General features: G+C 47.4%; 1 long non-coding RNA gene across 1 annotated transcript; it reads left to right on the top strand.

The window, feature by feature from the left end:
• The first annotated feature begins 14,920 nt into the window (after positions 1–14,920).
• LOC142587266 (uncharacterized) lies at positions 14,921–22,953 on the top strand. Its single transcript, XR_012829420.1, has 2 exons — positions 14,921–15,016; positions 22,757–22,953. It is a non-coding gene; the product is annotated as an uncharacterized LOC142587266 (long non-coding RNA).
• The last annotated feature ends 288 nt before the right edge of the window (positions 22,954–23,241 follow it).

Genomic DNA, 23,241 nt, shown 5'->3' with positions numbered 1-23,241 from the left:
GGCCCCACCGTCATCAATAATGAATATAGCTGTACATTGATTAAAGCGTTTAACCCAATTAATCAGAACTGTTTAATTGATGAATCATGTATATATTCGTATTTAAGTCTACGGGAGCTAGAAAAAAAATCGGGACTGATGGTTTAAAACTTGGAAGACAGAAACCTTCCTAATGGTCGATGGTTACCTTTAAGATCACGTCAGCCACATCTTGAGTGAACGACCACATCAATTCTCAGCAAAGCAACAAACAGGCCTAGTTGGTGCGCGTTCAGTGTTGTCTTGTGCTGTGTTTTCGACAAAGAACAAACTGAATGAAACACAACGGATTTTAGCGTCCCTTAGTTTCATTCATCTTCTTGCCTGACAAAAAAAAAAAAAGTATAGCGCGAGAAAACTACGGACACATCTGCCCACGCAGACGCAGTCACTTTTTGTATCCTTGTGACTTGTATTTGTAGTGCGTTCCGAGATTTATTTTTAATAAGACACATTCCTTGCTTCATTCTTGGCACATGCGGCAGGTTCCTGTCTCGCCCAGCTTTAATAAAAGAGAAAATAATGTGTGACCGCCGGTAGAATCGAGCCTTTGCCGTCGAGCACTAGGCCGCGATCGCTTTCTTTTTTATTATGATTGCCTGACGCGTAAGAATTGACAGTCACTTTAGCATATACGCCAAAGCGGGTCAAGGCGAAAGAGTGCGCGCTCAAGAGGCATTCGTTAAATTGCTCGAGATTCTCATTTGAATACGTTGTTACTTCTTACTTGTTTTCTCCCACCAAAGGCCGTGGGTTCTAGTGCTCTAATTAACTCTATATTAATTAACTGTGCCAACACCGAAGTTCGTGGGTTTGAGTGAGTGCCTGAATTAACTCTATCTTAATTAACTTGGCGTGTTTCTTTCCTCGTTTTTTTTTTTTTGCATGCTGAGCGGCATCGGAGCCATCTGTAGAAGAAGACGACGAACGTGCGAGCAGTGAGCACGAGCGCCTGTCTGCGCGCGGCGAGCTCACATGGCTTTCTGCACCGCACGCCGCGTTTACCAGACCATCGGGGGCACCAGCCACTCAAGGCTTTCGCCTTTAAATACAGAACTCGTTCGGCGTTAACACACAATCGGAACACATACGATCACACGCACACGTCTCTCGTTCCAAAGCCAGCCAGCTCTTTGAAACTGCGTGCAGCTCGCGCAGCTTCTCTCGTCTTCTTTGGCAGCTTTGAGTGTTAAACGGCGCCATCTCCGGGACCGGCCCACTTTGCCCAGTACTTTCCTCGTAGCAGCTTACGGTATACGTAGAAACTGCGTGGCTTTGTAGCCACTTCATGATCGTCCAAGTTAATCACGCTCTAACATTTCTTCACCGGAGTACAAATACCATCGTCGTTTTAACATATACACCACATGGCATAGCCGTAGGTGTGTGCGTCTGCAGGAAACGTAGTCGCTGATGAGGTCACAGTCCGCGTTTCTCTCGCTTATACCCTCGTCCACGACATATACATGGAACCCGACATGTCGTATAAGCTCGCGTCGAGCGGCCGGCGTAGAAATCGTGCCCTTGCCGTCGTACAGGCGTCTTCAACGTGGCCGTCGTCGTGCTGCTGTCCTCAAACAAACGCACGCTCGCGACCCACACACGACTGCTGAATTTACACAAAAAAGTTGATACACCTGGTATCGCTTTGCCGAACCCCAATGGATGGATTGATGCAAAACTTTAATAAGGTCCTGAGGTACGCGACTCAGCGCGCTGCGGGCCGCTCCCACGTTGGGACAGTCAGGCCTTGCCCGACCGCCGCATCGTGGGCCCTCTGGACAGCCCATAGTTGCGCCCCGGCATCGGGGCTCTTGATAGCGGAGAGCCACTTGTGCTCATTGATTTGTTCCGTGCCTCGTAACGAGGGGCAACGCCAGAGCATACGGTCTAGGCTTGCAGTGCCTGCAAGAACTAGTGGCATAGGTGTCGGGATAAATTTTGTGGAATAAAGCCGGGTTGGGATATGAACCTGTTTGCAATAATCTGAGGGTCAATGCCTGCGCTCTATTTAACTTCTTGTGTGGAAGGGGAAAGTCTCTCCTGCCGAGATAAAAGTGCTGCGCAATTTCGTTGTATGTGGTCGGTTGATCTCTGTTCTCCACCACTGCGGGCCGGCGTTGGAGTTCTCCATGGTCGTGGAAAGCGAGACCTCGCGCCTTGGAGTGGGCCAGCTCGTTGAGGTTTGTGGGGCCTCCCATGATGGATCCCATGTGAGCGGGGAACCACGTGAGAGTGTGGGTGGCGATGCTTTTGCCTTCGAGGATGCGACAGGCTTCCTTACACACGGCGCCAACGCTGAAGGCGCGGATGGCTGCCCTGGAGTCGCTAAAGATATTGGCATGTCCGTCGTCCAGGAGGGCCAAGGCAATGGCCACTTGCTCGGCCGCATGCGACGACGTGCTTCGTACCGAAGCGGCGTTAACGGTCGAACCTCTGTGGTTGATTGAAACTACCGTGAAATTGTTGCTGTTTGCATACTGGGCCGCGTCAACGAAGCAGCTGCCGCCAGGGAGTTCGGTTGCGCGGCGTAGGAGCGCTACCGCTCTGGCCTTCCTTCTTTCCACGTTGCGCTGGGGATGCATATTGCGCGAGGCGGGCGATATTGTGATGTTATCTTTCTGCTCTTTCGGAAGGTCCTGGTAGGCATCTTCGACAGTGGCCGGGGGGACGCCCATCTCAGTTAGGAGTCGTCTGCCCGCCCTGGTGCCCGAGAGCCTAAGAATCTGTGCCCTTTCTTGTGCTTCTGCAATCTCTTCCAGGGTATTATGAATACCCAACAATGATGGATAGCCATGTGCCGGCAGAATACTTCGCATAACATCGCTTCCCACAATGTGTGATATGCACAATGTTTTTAATGCTTCCGTATTAGGAGTGTCAAAGTCGGAAAAAATGTATGTGTGAGGAGTGTGGGACGCTGGTCACGTGGTTGAGGTTGAAGTGAATGGGAGAACTTATGACAGTTTGAATGTTTATGTACGCAAGTCGTACTCTGACGAAAATCGCGGAGCTAGTATGTTTCGCTGTTGTTTCCGCCATGCATAAATTAAGACCATACTTTTACGGCCGCCATGTCAAAATTGTTACCCACCATAGTTCTATATGCTGGCTCGTTGGCTCGGTGGGCCTTGCGGCTTCAAGAATACGAATTTTCTGTTGCTCATAAGAGCTGTTGGTGACACACAGATGCCGCGGGCTTATCTCGTCTTCCCTCTCAGAGCAAGTACACCGATGATGACACTTTCGACGACTACGTAACTACAATATCAGCGAATTTTCCTGACTTCACCGTCTTCAAGAAAGAACAACAGCGCGACGTTTCGCTAAAGCCAATAATTATTGATGCAACCTACAGATCTGAGCGGGCTATGGTATGGTATGGTATGGAGAACTTTATTGGGTCCTGAAGGTCAACCATACGTTGACGCGGGCCGCTCCCACGTTGGGACTGTCAGGCCGAGCCCTTCAGCCACATCGCGGGCCTTCTGGACTGCCCGTAATTGGTCAGAGAGTGATTCACTGTGTAGCATTTGCCGCCACCATTCTTGTTCCTTGTCACGGTCAGTGAAGACCGCGGGGCACTGCCAAAGCATGTGGTCAAGAGTAATGATGCCATTGCACTTATTACAGTTGGTTTGAATTTCCCTCTCCGGATAGATCCTGTTAATAAAATATGGACTTGGGTATGTTCTTGTCTGTAGCAAACGTAATGTGACCGCTTGGGCTCTGCAAAGCTTACCGTGTGGCAATGGGTATTTCCTTCTGCTTAAATAATAATGCTTCGTGATTTCGTTATATGTTAATAATCGATCCCTGTGTTCCCCGGGTGAAGTGTAAGTTGCTCGGTCTTGAAGAGCACGGCTAGAAAGTCCTCGTGCTGCTTCATTTGCCACCTCATTGAGGTTTCTCCGAGCTCCGTCCACCACCCCCAGATGTGCAGGAAACCAGCGGATTTCGATCCTCTCACTCTTGACCTTCTCTAATAATTTTGTTGCTATCCGTGTCACATATCCGTTGGTAAAGTTGCGTATGGCTGTTCTAGAGTCGCTGTAAATATGTGTCCACCGATTAGCCCGGATGGCTAAGGCGATTGCTACTTGTTCTGCTACTGTGGGGTCCTTGGTATAGACGGTGATGGCATCCTGTATGTTACCTTGAGTGTCTACGACAACGGAGGTATACGCATCCTTATTTTTAACCCAGGCAGCGTCAACGAACACCGCCTGCTGCTTGCTACGCCATTTGAGATTTGTGACGGCCTGCTGTACCACAGGAATTATTCAAGCAACGGTGTTCCACTGCTGAAGCACGCAAAAGTAACTAGAACGCACATGTATTCTGCCGCGCACATTGGAAATGAATATCTCGAAATCGGTGTCATCCTGAAAAATCGTTCCAAGTGGATACGCTTTGCAAATTTACCGGTTACAATTCGTAAATTTAAACGTGCCGCCATAAAGTAATTAATTAAAGGTTAGTCAGGGTAATTATACTACTTATACAATAAATAATTTGGCTTCTCGTGGAAGTAATGGCTGCCTCATCGAGTAACTTAGCTCAAGGGTTAAAGTTGTACAAAATGCCAAAGGCAATTTTTCAAAATTTCGTGCAGCTAAAAAAAAAAAGGAAAGATACCTGGTATGCTACTAATTCATAGCAAACTTATTCAAAGGGAAATTTCGTTCCAGTTCGCCTGTAGAGCACCAATCGATTAATCTGAAGATTAAATGATCAATCGCACAGCCCTAATAGTAAACCCTACTGGGTAAGAAAAAAAGTGTTAGAAAGCAAAGCGAAAGAAGAAACAGAGAATTTGAGAAGACCGTTGCGGCCTCAGACGCGGTCCTTTCAGACATGGTGTTTTCAGAAATGACATAAGTGCTTCAGTCACCGCCGCTTTTTACCCGTTCGGCGCCACCACCTCCAGCTCGATGTCATTCAACTGTTGTTTCTCTTACCGCTCGAGCCTGTAGGTTAAGCCTCACACCCTGCTTCGTCAATCAGGCATTGACCTCCCCTTTCACAGGTCAATGGCCCAGGAACTTCTTTTTTTTTTCCCCTCTCTTACATACACAAGCGGCAGCAGACAGAACGGCGTCGCTTTTATTTTTCCTTTTTTTTTTCGCGCACTACACTGCGCCATTATCTCTGCTCCGCATTCTGAGTCCTATCTTGCTTTCAAAACGGATTTGCTTACACTCGAGATGAGCAGTCATTGCGCGTGTCTATAGGTTTGCAATACAAGACATATTCAAGGGGTGTACGGTAGCGCGATTAAAAGACGGGACAAAAGAAGACACAGAGGGACACACAGGTGTGTCCAGACGTGTGTGTCCCTCTGTGTCCTCTCTTGTCCCGTCTTTTAATCGCGCTACCGCACACCCCTTACCAACAAGTCCCCATTGCAACCCTCGCGAACAAGGAATAGGCCCGAGTCAATAACCACCCAAATCATGCCCAATCCTCCACGCGAAGCAGCTCAAGTGCTACTAAGTTGCCGTTGCCAACATTGCATTGCTGCCACCAACAACGCTAAGCATCTCCATTGTAATGTACCGCTTCTCATGACCTAGCAACCACAGTCATAAAACCGAACGAGTATGCAACATTCAAGATTCGTTTTTGCTTGACTACCACTGCGCACTGTTATCACATTGTACTCCTGCAAGCGGACAAGTTCATTCAAAGGTTTAAGAGGAAGCTTTAGCTCGGGTGATCCTATCAAAATACATGTAAAAGGAGAATTACTTTTTCTCGGCAACCACTGCCCCAAATTCGACGAGGTATGTTGCATTTAAAAGAAAAACTTAAAATCTAGTGACTGTTGGTTTCGAATTCTTTATCTGGGTCGGGAATTTTATTAATTAAAATTGAAAAATATCGCAAATTTTCAGAAAACACAATGTTACAGTTTACAGCTCTGTAACTAAGCAATGAAAAGTTATATCACAATTATGTGAATTGCATCTCATAGTGCATCTAAAGCAGACAAAATGGTACGTTACATATGAATCTCAAAAAAATTTAGTAATACTAAAATACATCTTTTTGCAGAACCCTTGTGCACATTGTAATGAATTCACGTAAGATGCAAATTGACAAAAAGAATTTGTTCGCTTTGAATGATCTAATGGATACCGTTTACAGAACTGCGATAGCTGTTGTTGATACAAAGCTGTTAATTTGTGAACTTCGTGCTTCTATATTTTACAAACTTTCGAATTTTTATAAATTCGTTCAACAATATTCAGGCCCTAAATCGAAATTCCGCTCCCAACAGTCACTAGAATTCAACTTTTTCTCTCAAATGTAACAATTTTCATTAATATCGGTCCATGGGTTGTCTCAAAAAAGTATTTCTGCTTTTTACATGTGTTTGAATAGGCCGCGTCGGAGTTTGGCCCGAGCTAAAACTTCCTGAGCTAAAGCTTCCTTTAAGGCGAAAGCCTTATATGCCCTATGAATCGGGGAAATCCGGCGAGCGTCGGGCGTTAACATCGGGTGGCGAGAAAACCACGTGACCAAGTGATGACGTCATGTTCCCGGCGCTGGACGTGCAGCAGCTCGCACTGAGAAATCCCACGGTGAACAGCCACGGCGTCAGACGGACGCCGTGGCCCACTCCCAAAATTGGATTAAGGTGTATTTAGGTGGATTAAGGTTGGTACAAATACCGCAAAGTGGATTAAGGTTGGTACGAATTAGAGCAAGGTGAGGCCGAGTTTTAATTTAAGGTGATAAGTTAGACAAGTACGAATGCTTTCGCATTCAAATCACGTAAAGATACTTAATTGATACTTACGCTTTGGGCGTGAAAAATACAGGAGTCGCAATGTTACAGGAAACCATGATGAGAATCCTCGGGACGATTCCTTTATTATTGTATTAAATCGCGTTGTCAGCTGACCCTTGCCTGATACGTACACTGTCACTAAACGCACGGAATGGGAACGTGACGTTGCTAAGTGCACTGTGCACGCATAAAAATTCTAAGTTTGCAGGGATTAACTTACAGCACGTCATCGCCGTTCATATATTCTAGTGATTCAACCTGCCCCCGCCACTCGCTCCTTTCTTTTTATGCATTTGTTCATCTACATTTTACCGAGGGGACGGTGGACGGAAAGAGGGGTACTTTAATGAAAACTGGAGATGGTTGCACGCCTAACATGTTGCGCAAGGTAAATGCGATCATAAATAAAATATTACACGCAGCAGAGACGACATTTATCACGCACGTACCACACGCGTAACACAATATGCATAATTGAGGCATCTGGTTGAGATGCATGTGTCTCGCAGAAAAGGTAAAGGCGCCTTCGAAGCTCTCACGGGCGGCACTGGTCGGTGGTCCAAGTACATGTTGTAGCTCAAGGTGTAAACTCCGAGGTATTTACTTATGTCGTTGTGGGACTATCCTTTGGAGCGCGAAGGGTTCGCAATTGCCGGCCAAGTGTGCTATGTCATCTCGTACATTACACACAGGCCACAGTGGCGATCTTACCTTCTTTATTTTACGCGAGACGTATTTTATTGCGAATATCATTCTCATAGCACTGTCAGACCAGTTTTCCTTCCGGCTATCGAGCTATCCACATATCCCACCAAAAATGTATAGGCCGATCCCGAAGGTAGCGCGCTTAAAAATGCGGGTCGTTCACATTGGTATGTGTCACTTCGACGCTAACTCTTTCACGTTATCCTGGGTCCCAGTGCATGTACCGCTGGGTATGCGCGGACTTGACGGTGGCCCCGCCAAAAGGGGCAGGGTATCCAGAGGGCAGCGCGACAGTGAAGCCAAGCTGCAGTACATACATGACGCGCTTCAGCTGTTCGCACATTTGGATAGTCATTGTAAGTTAGTTCCGTCCGATTTTTGTACAGCCAACGTTCAGGTGAATACGGTGCAGACAGACATGCGTGATCACTCCTGCAACCACGGCATCTGAAGATCGCTCATTGGTTCCGAATAGGCGTATACCGCCGCTCCCTGTCGGTGCAGATAGCAAGGTGTGAGCGTCCGCAAGAGAATGCACTGTGGCTGATCCGTCTCTCCTAGAAAAAAAAAAATATTAGGTATTTGCTCGAAGTTGCTGTGTGCTGAACCAGCAGCGCAGTCAGCGTGTGCATTGCCCAATATGCCGCAATGAGGAGAGGAGGGATCGCAAGAACGCGAGTTTATGTCCGTGCCATCCATACCTACTTCCTTCTTCCCCGCGATTACAAAACAAGGGCTCAAGCGAACGCTTTATCAAAGTAATAATGGCAGCGGCTTCGCGCAGACTTTCTAAGACCCCCCCTCCCCCCCCCAAAAAAGAGCGAGTGATTAACTTTGCCCGGCACTTGTGCACAGTATGTATATGACCGAAACGTCCAGTAAATACTTCTGTCCTGCCGGAAGACTTCCGCCCTGGTACAGCTAGGCACGGGGGAATTCCCTGTATACATTTGCAGTATGTCTTTCTAGTATTTCAGCCAACTGTCGTGGTCTCCTGGAACACGGCAGCAATCTTTATTGCGTCTAGCATCTTTACGCGTGCCTCATAACGCTCCAAAATATGCAGAGAGGGCGCCTTAATAAAGTAAAGAATTCGCTATTTTTTTTCTTTGGTTCGGGTACGCTCAAGAATGACATCACGTGCAAGTCCTGCGGCGTCTATTTCTTCTCCTGCAGCCATGACTGTCTGAAAGACAAGCAAAATGAGGAGATTATACCAATGGGGCAGGACACCGGCTAAGAGGAATTTTTACTGTTATATACCGTAGCTCTTATATGCCATTTGGGCCTGTAAGGTATATTTAAATAAATAAATAAATAAATAAATAAATAAATAAGTGGGGTACGCATAAAGTGAAAAACCAGCTTGCAGGTAGTTCCATAACAAAACAGAACTTCTTGTGCGCGTTTTACGGAAGTTTTTCTGACGTTGGATGGCAAGCATTTTCTGCGTTCTTGAGAACTGTGCTGCCGCAACTATATTCATCATTACAAGGGCTGTAGAGTTCACACCCAGCGCCCACGGTGATCAGAAGATCCGGACACAACCCCGCTCCTCGACCATGAGCAAACAACGCTCCGCCCAGGTCAAATTTGCGTTCCCGCACCCAGCATTACGTAGAGCACACCGCCCTGTGGCGGAGAGCACAGACACGAAAAGTGTGCCATGACTCCCATCCACGAGTACAACACTCGATGGCACTCGAATCCTCGCCGCCTTGGGCGCCCCAAGCTCATGTAAATGCTACCCAGACCATCACCACATCATCCGGGTGTGGCACCCATCTCCCTTCACTAACTCTCAGTGTCTAGCCTCCCATTCGCCCTGTACATCGTATTGGCTCATTCTCGCCAAGACACATGCGTCGGTGATGAAACACTCGCACACATGACCTGTGTCTGCCCGCGCTATCGGGCCGAGGAGGTAAGTGATGTGCATAGTGATGAACCAATTGGACAATCGTCCCCTATCAGAATTGAAAGCTCTAGCCAGTGTTCCTAAAGAACATCCGTGAAGAAGACCTTTTTCATCATACTAAGATTCCTGCTGTCTACGGGGCTTCACGATGCACTTTAAGAACGGTGGCCCCTGCCGCTCTCTCTCTCTCTCTCTCTCTCTCTCTCTCTCTCTCTCTCTCTCTCTCTCTCTCTCTCTGCCTTAAGCTCTCTTTCTCCTTTTATCGCCCTTCTCCTTCCCCCGTGCCGCTAGCCAACCCTCCTTTTCTTTGCATCCATTCTTTCTTTCTATCGCCAAGGCTATGATGACGATGATCGCTAATGACATGCCCTTTGAACTGAGGTGGCGACAAATAATCACATAGCATGCGTGAATTGCTTAAACGTTGCAACATTGTAATCTAACGTTCTGCCTATCTCTATATTCATCTCCTATGTTACCCATGCCTGTGACTATCTCGTCCTTATCACCTCCCTTACTATTATATTTTCCTGGTACCCTGACGTGCTGTTGCTTCTCTTCACTGTTGGCCAGTTAACGTTACCATCAGATTTGAGCCCCAGCGCTTCTGGAAGGTGGACATTCCCTACAGAACGTTCACTTCATCCAGGCACAGCAAACGCTATACCATGGTGGAGTACGCCCCCCAAGAAGTGTCTCAAGAAATTCACCTGCCAAGGCCTAGACAGAAGGCCCCCTTGCCTAGTGGTATCTTTTAAAAGCACTCGTGTTTTAAATCATTCATTCGTTCATTCAATTCGCTTCCAATCCTCTTGTCCACTGCCCAGGGTTTTCGCTGCCATCCGCCATCACATCGTGGCCCCTCCCTTCCGCTGCCTCGCCATCTCGTGCCATCACGATGAAGACGTGCCTCGCGTCGGGTTTGTTCGGGCGCGCCTGCGCGGACGCGACCGGCGAGTCGCGGCTGTATCGGCTGCAGCCCCGGAGCGAGCGCCCGCCCGGAGCACTCAACCTTCGCGATAAGCCAGCCAAGGCCCATAACCGATAAGGCTCTCCCGCGCGCGGCACGAATTTACGATTCGCCTTATCGGCGCGCCACAGCCGCTTTTGTTCCAAACTGGCGACGGGTTTCCCTTGTTTCGCGGAAGGCCTTTTCGTACGCTCGCCGCGTTATCAGTGCACCCCCCCCCTCCTCACCTTCGCCTCACGCGACCCTTCCTCAGAAAGCATCCCCCACCGTTGCGAGCGATATCCGCGCGCTGGCTCTCGACGCAGTCATCTTATCTCGGCAAGCTGGCCCTTCTCTTCCTGTTGCAGACCTATTTCCGTTCACAGGCTGGTCGCTGATAAAGAAGCCCGGCGATGACGGTTGCGGCCCGGTCGAACTCCGGGGCGCGTCCGCGAGTCGGATGGGGGCACATCGGACAACCGGGCAACGGAGCAGGACAAGCGACGCAGCTGTCGCCAAGGGGTCCTGCTCAGCGTTGTCGAACCCGGACGACAGATGGCGGCACAGCATGCGTCGTGTCGTGGTAGAACTTATATCGGTAATCCTCTTCCTCGATTCGCTCCGGCGTTCCATAACAGCGAGACGGATGTAGTTTTTCAGGGATCACGCGAGAGGGTACGGTAGGTGTTCTAATTTCGGTACGCTGCATTCCAAAAAACACGATTTCACGGCACGTTTGAGGCAATTTGAGGGAGAGCACCATTTAGTATGTCGCGTACGAAGATTAGATAGCTGGCTTATTAGCCTCTCCCGCGCTCACGGCGGTACAAGCGAACCAATCGATGATATGTATATGGCGTACGAGATAGGATGGGGAAGGCCAAAAGTGAGGCAATTAGAGGAAACGCGATAACAAAAAAAGCAAGGATAGAGGGTCTGTATTCTGTCGGCCCGTTACCCAAATGTGCAATCTGAAATATATGCACCATCACTGCGCATGTACGGCTTGAGTGTCGCTAACCAGAGCAACGCAGGCAGGCATGGCTTACGAGAGATGCCACATAATGGATGACTCTGGATTAGTTTCGACCGCCTGCATTTCTTTACCGTGCGCTCAATGCTACATGCACGAGCATTTCTGCATTCCGCCGTCGTGGGAATCGATCGCGCGACCTCGTGCCTATACAGCGCCACAGCCACTGAACGGCTCAGTGTCAATGGATCTGCGTCTCATTCCTTCTCGTGTGCACACGCGGGTGTGGCGCTGCATTCGATCCTAAAGTCGACCGGCCGACAAGGCCACATCGTCACCTTGGTACGCCGCAGGGAGCCACGTGACGAATGTTGGGAGTGCACCTCCGCTAACGCAGGGAAATAATAAAACTCGAGGGCACATCCAGCGATGCACGGAAACAGCTACGCTCCTTTACATAGACCGGGTGCGGCCCACATCTCGCACCTCTCTATGGGCGTAGTAGCCCCGGGACTGAGCTCGCGAAGGCGTTTCTCCCTTGGAGCGCGTGGTCCGTATGGCGTCCTAGCAGACCACCGCCCCCCGGATCCAGGGACGTCACAGCGCGTCACTCCTGTGAAAGGGGTATGTTGGCGGCTAAATGCGCCGCTGGTTGAAGGATTTCGCGCGTGGGACACGCAAGCTGTGGAGTGACGAAGCATTGACACCTGCATGGCATTGCATTCATTGTGTGGACCTTATGTCATAGTTTGCATGTATGTATGTATGTATGTATGTATGTATGTATGTATGTATGTATGTATGTATGTATGTATGTATGTATGTATGTATGTATGTATGTATGTATGTATGTATGTATGTATGTACGTGCAGTGGTGACCAATATGACAGACTTGGAACAGCGAATTCGTTTTTGAGCAGTGATTGCGTGTGATACGTGTGATACGTGCAATGAAACCTGGCACGTTTGTATGTACAAGTTCCTGTTGAACAATTAGTCTCGTTGAAAAATTTTGTAAGGAGCATGTGTGTTTAGCCATTTGAAAGCATCTTGAAAGCAATCTGTGCGTTCCTGTGCATAGTGTTCAAAGGAGTATGCATGTATTTGTATGTGCTGCGAGTGTTCGCGACTGTTGTGCGTGTTTCACCTCCAAACACACAGTGTTTTAGAAAATGCGTTCAAATTTTTTTAGCATACGAACGACTCGACGCTTTCGGAGCGTCAGCATTTCGCATGTGTGGAACCAGTTATGAACTCGATGAATCGGGAACCAGTTGATCTGCTCGGAACAAGCGCTAACGGCAGCACATGCAACGATAAATCTCGCTCCTTTCAGGCTCCACGCGACATTCCTTGCTCGACCACCGTTAACTACATCACGCCGCCATTTTCCTGCGTGTCTCGTTTGGGCTTCAGACCGTGTATTATAAGGTTAATCGGTGGACCCTTTCCCTCAGATGTTCATCTAATGTTTACAACTCATTTTCTAATGATTACCTCCAGTCAGTTTAATATATATGCCTCTGTGGGAAAAGCACTTCTGGGGGCGTATTCTGCAACGATCACTTGCGGCGATAGCCTCGCCGACAGTATCACCGTCAGGCGCGCGCTGATTGGCTGGTTGAGCACTACGTCACTCGAAGGCGGCAGTGCCGTCGAAGTGATCGTCGCAGAAACGTCCCCCTGATGAAACCGCTGAGGTGTCGCATCTTCCCAATAATAATTTAGAAAATAAACATCGCGAAATACGATTATGAACGCAGACCTGCGCTCGTGTGGTGTTTCTTTGTCATCCCTTGTTTTTTCGCGCTATTTTTCGTCAGAAGCAGCTTTTCATAGTGTTGATCCTCCAACATGGCGACCTCAGATGTCGTCACTACAAGTCATCCGTACGCATAAAATTCCCTACAAAATTAATAGATGGAACTCTGGCGGCATATATGGCGTCTACGGGGGCTACAAACATGGCGGTTCAGTCAGCATATAAATGATGGGTAGTATATGGATTTGTCTAAACTTCGCCCTTCTAGCTTCGAACGGCTTTGTGACCTTTTTGAAAACTTATAATTCTGAGCAAGAAATTGTGTTATAAAAGCGATAAATTGATGCATGTGCACAGTCTTCTTGCCTTGTGCGCTTAGAAACAAATGTAGTGTCTTCAAAATTTAGGCCAATAAAGGCCGATAAACCGTACTGAACAGAGCGACAAGGATGTCCGAAGTCACACGTACCGAGATAATACTATGTGCTAATCGTCATTCCCGTGATATCTAAACGATCCCAGCGCCAGAATTCCCTCTAGCAAGTTTGTTACATAAAGCTTTGTGCGTGTGCGCGTATTCCACTGCCTTCAACCCATGCCGCCCAGGATCGCTGCGCTGCAGAAGAGCGAGCCGAGAGCGGCGCCACACAAAGCGGGAAGCCGGCGGAAGTGCGTGAACACCTGCGTGTGAGGAGGCGGCGCCGCTCTTCTTCTTTTTTCCCCCCGCACCAGCGAGGCAACAATAAAAAGCGGCGGTGAGAGAAATCACCGGGGACACCGCGAGTGAGAATGCGCCGCTCCCACCGCCCCCGAAAGGTGTAAAAATTCGCGCGTATACCGCACACGCCCGCCTACAATACAGACTTGGTAGTGACAACACCTTGTTGAAGGCTACAATCTTCAATATAGGCGGGAATGGCACGGCTAAAACAAAGACAAAGAAAAACAGGCACTCCGACCGCCAAACCAATTTTTAGTCGAAGAATGCCATCTTTCCGTAGTCTGCTCGGAACGAGCGTGAATACGCGGGTACAAGACAAAAATTAGAAGTCTTGATCTAAAAATACCGTCTCCTTTTCTGACACTGCAAAAGAATGCATGCTCGCGCACTTATCCATGCCTCTCTTGCAGAGTCAGAAATGGAAATAGTCTTTTTGCATGACAACTTGTAATTCTGCAGCAAGCGCGATTAACGTTTGTGTGTGTAACAGTGCAAACTGTGCATGAACTTCTTTCTTCCTTGTCCTCTTTCAGTGCCCTTTCCCCTTCCCCAGTGCAGGGTAACCTACCGAGCTCAACCTGGTCAACCTCCCTGCCTTTCCGTTATGACTTCTCTCTCTCTCTCTCTCTCTCTCTCTCTCTGCAGCAAGCGAGGAATCTAACAGGGCTATAAGTTATACGTCGTACACTGTACTTTTCATTATGCCACTGTCCCATAAGTTACTGCCTGGATTCATGGGGTGTGTCGTGCACTAGCTTTGTAAAACCTCTAGAACGATTCCAAAAGCGAACGTTGAGCGTCATATGCCACGATCAACCTATACGTAACATTTTTCAGTGGCAACGCGTTATTTCAGTTCCGATGTTGCGCGACTACAAGGTTGCTGTTTCAGTCAACAATATCACTAATAGAAAATTTGTAATCCTATCTTTGTAATCCCCCCTCACACAAAGCGCCGCTGCTTGGAGCCTGTGAGATGACTTAAATTAATTAGTAAATAAATAATTAAACTCGCCTCTGTTGTGACACTTGCAGTGACCCAAGTAGACGTCAGAAAAAGTTCATTCATGAACGGCAGATGTCCACAATTGGCTCTTGGGGCACGTACTCAGTGGCGCACACCTATGACGACCTCATGATAGTTACCCAATGGTATGTATTTTGTAGATTTTTCATACATCGTCGGTGAACCTTTTTTTTTTGTGCTGTTCCTCTATTTACATGGTTAAGTACGCGACAATGTTAACGCGCACAGCAAAATAACATCTGGTATATAAGTGCTGGCGCTCCATGTCTTAGCTTACCGCGGTGAGCTCTGTTGGCGGGACGCGTTTGCACCGCAATTTGCACTAGTTTTGCACTTTATGTAGTACCTGGTGCCATGAATGTGGCCTGCCTCGTACAAGTGGCGACCTTTCTCAAAATCAGGCAAACGAAAATTCCTTTTCCCGCACGTCAGGCCTTAAAACCGGCAGTGCGAAGTCGCTGGATGCACCGTGGACGCGTTCGTGCCGTCGTCTGCTTCACGTGCCACTGCTCTGACTTCTGCCGTTCGCGGCGTTGTTCGCCGGCACGTCGCCATTTCTGTGTGACGTTGCTGGCGCCTTACGACGGCCGCCAGGTGCCTATAGGGCCTTTACGGCGAAATAGTTACCGTATATGTTACCGAAGGTCTTCGGTAGCGTATACGGTAACCTTAGGGCGAGAGGGCTAATGGCGGCCGCGGTATCCACACTGTGCAGCAGACTTCCTATACGCAATACGCGTCATGCTTCAGACCTTAACCTGCCCGAAGGTCGTAACGTTTATGGCGAAAGATTAATAGAATTTAGGTGAACGAAAATTTGGAACAAGATCCTGCTTGAAATAAAAACTGCACGTAATTTCGGCCTATCATGTAAGTCATTTTTGCTCTCTATGCAAGACCTGTGAACTTGCGTGTCTGTTGAGAGACATCGTTGAGATTATGCTCACTATATGTATGTACGTATTATAGTTGTGCTTATATACGCGTATATATATGAATTTATGTGTGTTTATTGCGTGATTCTTTTTCCCTCTATGCATATTTTGTTGTATATTGCATTGGACCGGCCACTAGCCACTTTAGGCTATCGGTCCAAAGAATCTTTGTATATATAGGGCCCTGTAACGTAAAACTGTTCCCATATGTTTCTATTCCAATCTCCTGACGTCAAATTGGCGTAACTACCGACGCAAGCACCGGGCGGTCACCCGCAGGGTTGTCTGAACAGACCAATCAAACACTCTCCTCGTTCATAGGAGGTCACTTTTGTTTGCTTGAAAAACGAATAACATTGCCCACACTGAGCGGCTTGTCATATCTAATTGGCTGACAAGAGGCGAGGAGAACGCTCAAGTGGAGAGGGATTCACTGAAGCAGAGCCAGTGCACTGAAAATCGATAACCGAATGAAGAGGGTGGTGCCAGCGTCTGCGATTGGTCGGCTTTCCCTTACTTAGCTTGTGGTGGCTGGTCGAAAATCACGGCGGCATGCAACGGAAGCTTCAGAATGACGCTAAAACTGACCCTCAGCAAAGAAGAGTTGGCAGAATGAGGTGGTAAACGTGCTCAAAAGGGCTCGAAAACGTTACACGGCCATGAAAGAAGTTTTATTATACGCAAATACACCCATGCTCTCCGGCAGGTGCGAGTAGCCAGCGTCTCAGCGATCGGCGGCTGTCATCTTTTGTTTATTTATTTATTTATTTAGGCTGCCCCGTTCCTTTCGGAACGGGGCAGCCTGGGCTATTCCGAAGAAAATTAAGTTTTGTTCGGCATATTAATGGATCTTTATCGCGTACACGTCACTTTGACGCGGTGAGTTCGTGCGGTTTTGTGAAGTCGCGTGACAGGCAGGTGAAGTGGGTGCAGCCCGAAAACTTTTTACCAATAGCCAAGGGCTATTGTTTTTCTTTTTTCTGTCAAATCATGCATAATCAGTGCGTACACATCATATCATATGGGGAGGTATCGCGGTTTTAGTGACGTCCCGTGACAGACAGGTGAAGTGGGGGTGGTCGAAAAAAGTTCTTGACCCATCGTGGGGGGCTGATAGCAGAATTGGAATAGAAAAGTTTGGAATAGTTTTACGTTATAGCGCCCATATTTTCTTATGATCTTGAAAAATAAAGTTTGATTGATTGATTGATTGATTGATTGATTGATTGATTGATTGATTGATTGATTGATTGATTGATTGATTGATTGATTGATTGATTGATTGATTGATTGATAATGGACGAGTGCATCATCACCACCAATACGATCACCGCTCGCCGTCCTGCTCCCCTCGTAGCTCCTCGTTCTTCTGTCTCCTGTGGTGGTGGTGGTGAAGTGTAGCAACAGGCGGGTTTAGCCTGGCGATCAAGGCCGGCAATTGCTCCGCCCGAGCGTCTCGCACAATACCGCTGAAGGGCTTCACCACATGTCCATAAAACCAGTCTCTCTTAAGAATTCGATGAGGAGACGTGAAGTTTCTTTGCGGGCTATAACTGATCCCTCGGGAAATATAAGGTGGTGCAGGCTCTCTCCCGGTTGTTTAAAAACGTGCGAAATAATGTTAGTGCTCAGAATCTGAAAGTTGTATAATTTCACTGAGGCCTCTCCTTACGGGCAGCGCCGGGGCGCCTGTGAGGTGCAATTACAGGGGTGCCGGAAATTTTGGTGCACCCGCGTGTGTCGGATCTACCTATAGTCGCATCCACGTATATTTAAAGCTAGGAATTCAAGCGCGAAGCAATAAACATAGATGCCGCTGTCAATGCTTCACCCTTCGGGCAAAACTGCCAACTTCATTATTGATTTTCTTTTTCAGCTTCTGCACGTTCGTCCACCGCCTACAAATTGTCTTTCTTTCTGCTTTAATTTTCGTTTTTCCTTATTATTTCCACATTTGAATTAAAGAAACATAGTTAATTGCGTCCATGCTTTCCTCGATCGGCTTCGTGTCCGTCGGATTCGTGTGGTTCCAAAAAATTGAGCCCCTCGCGGCTCACCCAGCTGATTCGACCTGTCGCGCTATAGCGACAACTACGTACTTAACTACGTACAACTACGTGCTTAACTACGTACAGCTACGTACTTAACTACGTACAACTACGTACATAACTACGTACATTACTACGTACTACGTGCGTACTATTCGTACTTAGTACGTACGTACTTAACTACGAACAAGAGCGCGATTTCGTGCCTCTTGTTCCTTCCCGCGGTCTCTCTTCTCAACGAACGAAACATCGAAGTGGCTTTTATTTGAGTGAACACGGTCCGTGACTATGCCCACCTGCGAGTAGTGAGCTTCGGCGTCGATATATCCTGGCGCAAGCGGCGCGAAACCGGTGCTGCGGCATCGTGGATTTCCGCGAGCAAGAAGAAGGACGAACAAGGCGGTCTAGAAACGAAAAACAACCAAAGGCTGCGAACTGCCTTAAACGCCTTCTGGTCGCAGACACTTTTTTCCCATAAATATGTCAAGCTATAGGTTTTCTACTGCCCGCGCTACGCGTCGTTGCATATAGCGAGAGCTGAGTATACGCACACCTATGTATACTCGTTCTGCATAGAGACGGCGCACTAAGGGGGAAAAAGTTATCCGTGGCCAAGGGAACGCGCCCTAACGTGTACAGTTCGAGAGAAAGATACAAGGAATAAAGTACGTCCTTTTCCCCCCGTGTAAAGGCATTAAGATGTCGGACGGACAAGCCTCGCCAACCTCCTGTACCTGAAACGCTTTCCAGGTAACTCTTCTGCTGCTGGCCTTTTAGAGAACAGCAAAAAGGATATTTAGCCGAAGAAAAAGAATTAAGAATCGTCAGCTGTTACAGATAGCGGCACAGCACAACAAGGGTCAGGAAATGGTCCTTTGTCTCGTACATGCGTCGCCACCTGTGACGAAATAGTCATAATTGTCCATGCGGACTTTGTATAAACTGGAGTTTGGGATTGGATAATTTAAATTGGTCGTGCGAAATGACGGAGAAGTTTTCGCGAATTAAGCTAAGAATTATCTGTAACGTAATTGAAACAGAGCACCGTGTCGAGAAAGAAAAAGGTACGGGGAGGTCTAGTGGTTGCGAGAAGAGCAAGTGATCTCAATGGGTACTGCGGAGCTTAGCCTACATAGCCTCACTGCTGGCAGCCTATGATAGCTGAAGACGCAGGAGTGACAGCAAAATGTTGCTCGAGCTTCGCACGCATTAAGATGTCTGACCGAAGGATGAAACGTCCACTGTGTACGGGACTATAGGCAAAATGCGTTCGAAAGAATCGGTGCACATACCTTGGCACAGATTCGCCTCGTTACAGTGAATTATATCATTCACTTTAGAAGGTCCTGTGTGTTCCTGCCTTCTGTCATCGTCTTTTTGCGCTGCCCCTTCAAGATATTCACTTTCTTCCCTATTTCGGCGATGGTACTAGTTCTCCAGGGGGATCATTTTTAAGTTTTACGGAATTTTCGAAAATCGCCTACACTGTAAAATAATTTACAGCCTAAAAAGTTAAAAAGGGTGTAAATGTGTTTATAACTCACACCCTTAGGGTGTTATCTATATAATTGACACCTTAAGGGTGTGAGTTATAGACACATGTACACCCTTTTCACTCTTTAGGGTGTAAATTATGTTACAGTGTAATGCAGATGACATAATTCTCAAAAATCGCCTGTTGCAGATGACATAATTATCCACCTTCAACTGGATTATTCAGAGAGGCGGACATTAAAACCTGTGCTTGCACGAGAGGTCGAAACACATATTCAGCTAATTAACAAAAATCACTAATTATAATGTTAAGAGAGAGAAAGCAACATAATCCCTTTGCGGCACGTATGACAATTTACGAATGGTAGTCGGTGAGTTCGCAAGGCGTGTAAACTTGGAATGAATTTCCATAATGTCGGCAGTTTCACAATACGCGTTATCAAACTCGTCGTAAAAATTCACTCTTCCACTTACTTTGTTTAGCAAAATAATGTTTTATGCGTTGAAACACAAAAATAACTGGAACGCCTGTGCATATAATATCTCGAAACTGGTGTCATCGGACATTCGTTTCAAGTGGATGCGCCTTGCAGACTCATCAGCTAAAATTCGTAAATTGCAACATGTGCCCTGAATTAATTAATTCTGAAGTTAATTATTGAACTTCTGTCAATTATTTTAGTGTGTGTTTCGATTTCTTTTCCAAATAATATCGGCCTGTTCAAATAATCCAGCTCAAGGACAACTTAAAAACCATCAGCCCGTTTAAAGGTCCCTAGGGAGCATACTAGGGTTTATTAACCACTATTATTATTGCTGCAACAGTGAGAAACTATAGTTACAAACAAAATGTGAACGGAACTAAGAAGGTGTGACGCTACACAATTTAATAAAAACTTGCGCAACTCCAGCCCGCAGCTCACCTCCGCCAAGGCACTATCCTCGGTTGAGTGCCGACCGACACGGAAATGCATTTCGAGGAAATACAATTTCGCAAATATATGTATATATATATATATATATATATATATATATATATATATATATATATATATATATATATATATATATATATATATATATATATATATATGTATATATATATATATATATGACACAAGACCGTGAAAAGCGTACTATCTTCCCCTGTTATCCTTCGTTCGCCCTCTTTTTACTCAAGTTCGTACATTGTCTACTCTTTTTCCTATTTAAGCGGTAATAAAAGATGAACTTGGTGCAGTTATTCCTCGAACCAGCGCCGTCCAACTGAACAAAAAGATCTAACTTAGCCTGACGAGAGAAACACCGCTGCTCGTGCCTTATAACTGGAAGGCTTGACAGCTGCGCTTGTATACGGCATGTTCGCGGGCTTGTACAAAACGTCTCGACGCCCGCAAACCGGCGGCACCGTAAAATCGTGAAGGCGCAGGCAGAGGTGCGCGGGCTCCGCGCTGGCCCTCGGCTGCGCATCGCTGCGCTGTAGTTGTGCGCAGTGCGGCGAAGCGATCGGGGGAACGCAGCCACAACAGCGACGAGCTGGCACGTGGCATAGTATAAACGCCGCCTTGTCAGACTGTCAGCCTGGTATACTGGACCAAACCGGAAAAGACCAGATCGAAATGGGCCATACCGGCCTGCAGGGACTGAAATGAGACAGAGAGAATGCAGGGATGATATATTTTTACTTTCGACGACGTTGATACAAGCTGTCATTAATAAAATTTGAGTATTTTCCGTAAGCTTCGAGCAGTTTAGTTTTTCTAAGAACGCTGTGACTATTTGGCCCAAATGCGCACAATCATCTACAGTCTAGAGACCCTGAGCACTCCACTCAAACGAAGTGATCAATTCACTGAACTTGCACGAAAGTGTTGCCAGGCACTGTCGGCCGCAAGGTGCCGACGCGTCCGATGCCAAGTCTCGCACGAAATCTCGCGAAAGTAGTCGTATAACCGAAAGTGGTCGTTCGAAAATACCGCTCCGGGATCACCCAGACGTCTCAAAAAAAAAAAATCATTCTGTACGTAAGCGGCACATTGGCGCAAAGCACGTCAGCTCACACACGCGATATACCCGCGGGAGTGCACGCAATTCGACTGGCGTTGCCCCTACCTCCCTTCCAGCCTGCCTTCGCTGGATGAGTAACGCCTCTCCTCGCGTACGTTGTTCCATGCCCTTCACCCTCCGTCTTCCTTTTACGCGAGCACTTGGGTACGACTGCAGCACGTGACACAAATCGCACGAGAGGCGGCTTCCTTTGACGTGGCAATGGCAAGTCTAAGCTGTGGCTCTTTGTGTCGGTGTACACTTTAGCTGCGCGTACACGAGCTCTTTCGCACGATCGTACGAGCTCCCTCGTTCATATTGTAACGCACCGAGTACAAATGAGTATAACTCATAAATACGATAGGGCACACCATACAAGCACGAGCACGCTCTGTAGCCCCTGTCTGGTGCGTCCTATCGGGCTGCTTAGTTGTGACCAGTCCTATTCAACGCGCTACATGTCGAAAGAACGCCAACCTGCCCGATTTGGCCAAGCGGCCTCTGTTGACGGGCAGGGACTTCTTCTTCGGCTCTGATCCCCGGCCACCAACCTGAAGCAAGGTGGCATACGCACTCACACGTATTTTCATACCACAAAAAAATTGTATGAATCGCTATTTTTAAGTCTAAACCTGATCAATCAATCAATCAATCAATCAATCAATCAATCAATCAATCAATCAATCAATCAATCAATCAATCAATCAATCAATCAATCTTTATTCCAGCGTAAGAGGTTGAAAACAGTAGTGTTGAGAACCGTGGTGAAAAAACCACTAAAGGGGCTTTGACGAGAGGCGCACGGGGCAGCAAACAGGGCAGAATTCAGCAGTACAGTTTGTCAATCATTAGCAATAGCAGTCGTCAGCAGTGCAAATAAATCATGTTCTGCCGTAAACCATTTGTATGTTGCTAACAATAACACAGCAGTCTAAATAAATAAAGAAGCTCAGGTACACCAACGCCTCGTCAATAGCGTACCTGCTTGGGCTTCAGCGAATCGCAAGCATTTCCCAGGAGACCTGCTGTGGCAGGGCAGCCTCCGGTAACGCCTTCCCCTCCATGTCCCCTGTGAAAATACAGGGCCGTGTTCCGATTCTCGCGAGCATTGAGGACAGTCTCATTTGACTAACAAGAAGACAGATTCGAGCTCAAGTATAGTGGAACGCTTCTGGAAGACCTCTCTGCCACTTGACGCAACCTCGCGTCGGCAAGAAATAAAGCTAGGAAAAGCATGTATTATCGCTGAATTTTACCACTTTGCGTGTGCGAACATCTTAAATACACAGCACAGCTTACATTAAGCGCACGACAATGCGTGACCAGTTTGTATCCTGCGCAGGTGATCTTCCCGTCGAAGTTTCCAAGCATTCTGTGCAGCTACCGTCTTGTCTGCACGGTAAACGGCGCCAGGGAATAAGAGGGACAAGCAAGAAGACTAGGACGATCACCAAGGTGCATTAACAACTGAAAATTTCACTCCTTGATCGGTTAGAATAAATACTGGTTGACAAGCAATAAAGTTTGTACAGCAAAGTAGCCTGAATCGTTTTTGATTTCGAGGATGTCTTCGCGAAGCTGTCCTCCTGTGGCGGCTTCGTCAGAATTGGAGCGATACGTATAAAATGGCCGCGGTCCGCTTAGTTCTCTTTTTAATCGTCTACGGTGGGTATCGGAACACAGCCTTTGAGAGAGAGAGAGAGAGAGAGAGAGAGAGAGAGAGAGAGAGAGAGAGAGAGAGAGAGAGAGAGAGAGAGAGAGAGGATGAGATAGATAGATAGATAGATAGATAGATAGATAGATAGATAGATAGATAGATAGATAGAT

The sequence above is a fragment of the Dermacentor variabilis genome, chromosome 7 (assembly GCF_050947875.1).
Source record: "Dermacentor variabilis isolate Ectoservices chromosome 7, ASM5094787v1, whole genome shotgun sequence".
NCBI classification, from domain to species: domain Eukaryota; kingdom Metazoa; phylum Arthropoda; class Arachnida; order Ixodida; family Ixodidae; genus Dermacentor; species Dermacentor variabilis.
This window is presented reverse-complemented; position numbering and strand designations above follow the sequence as displayed.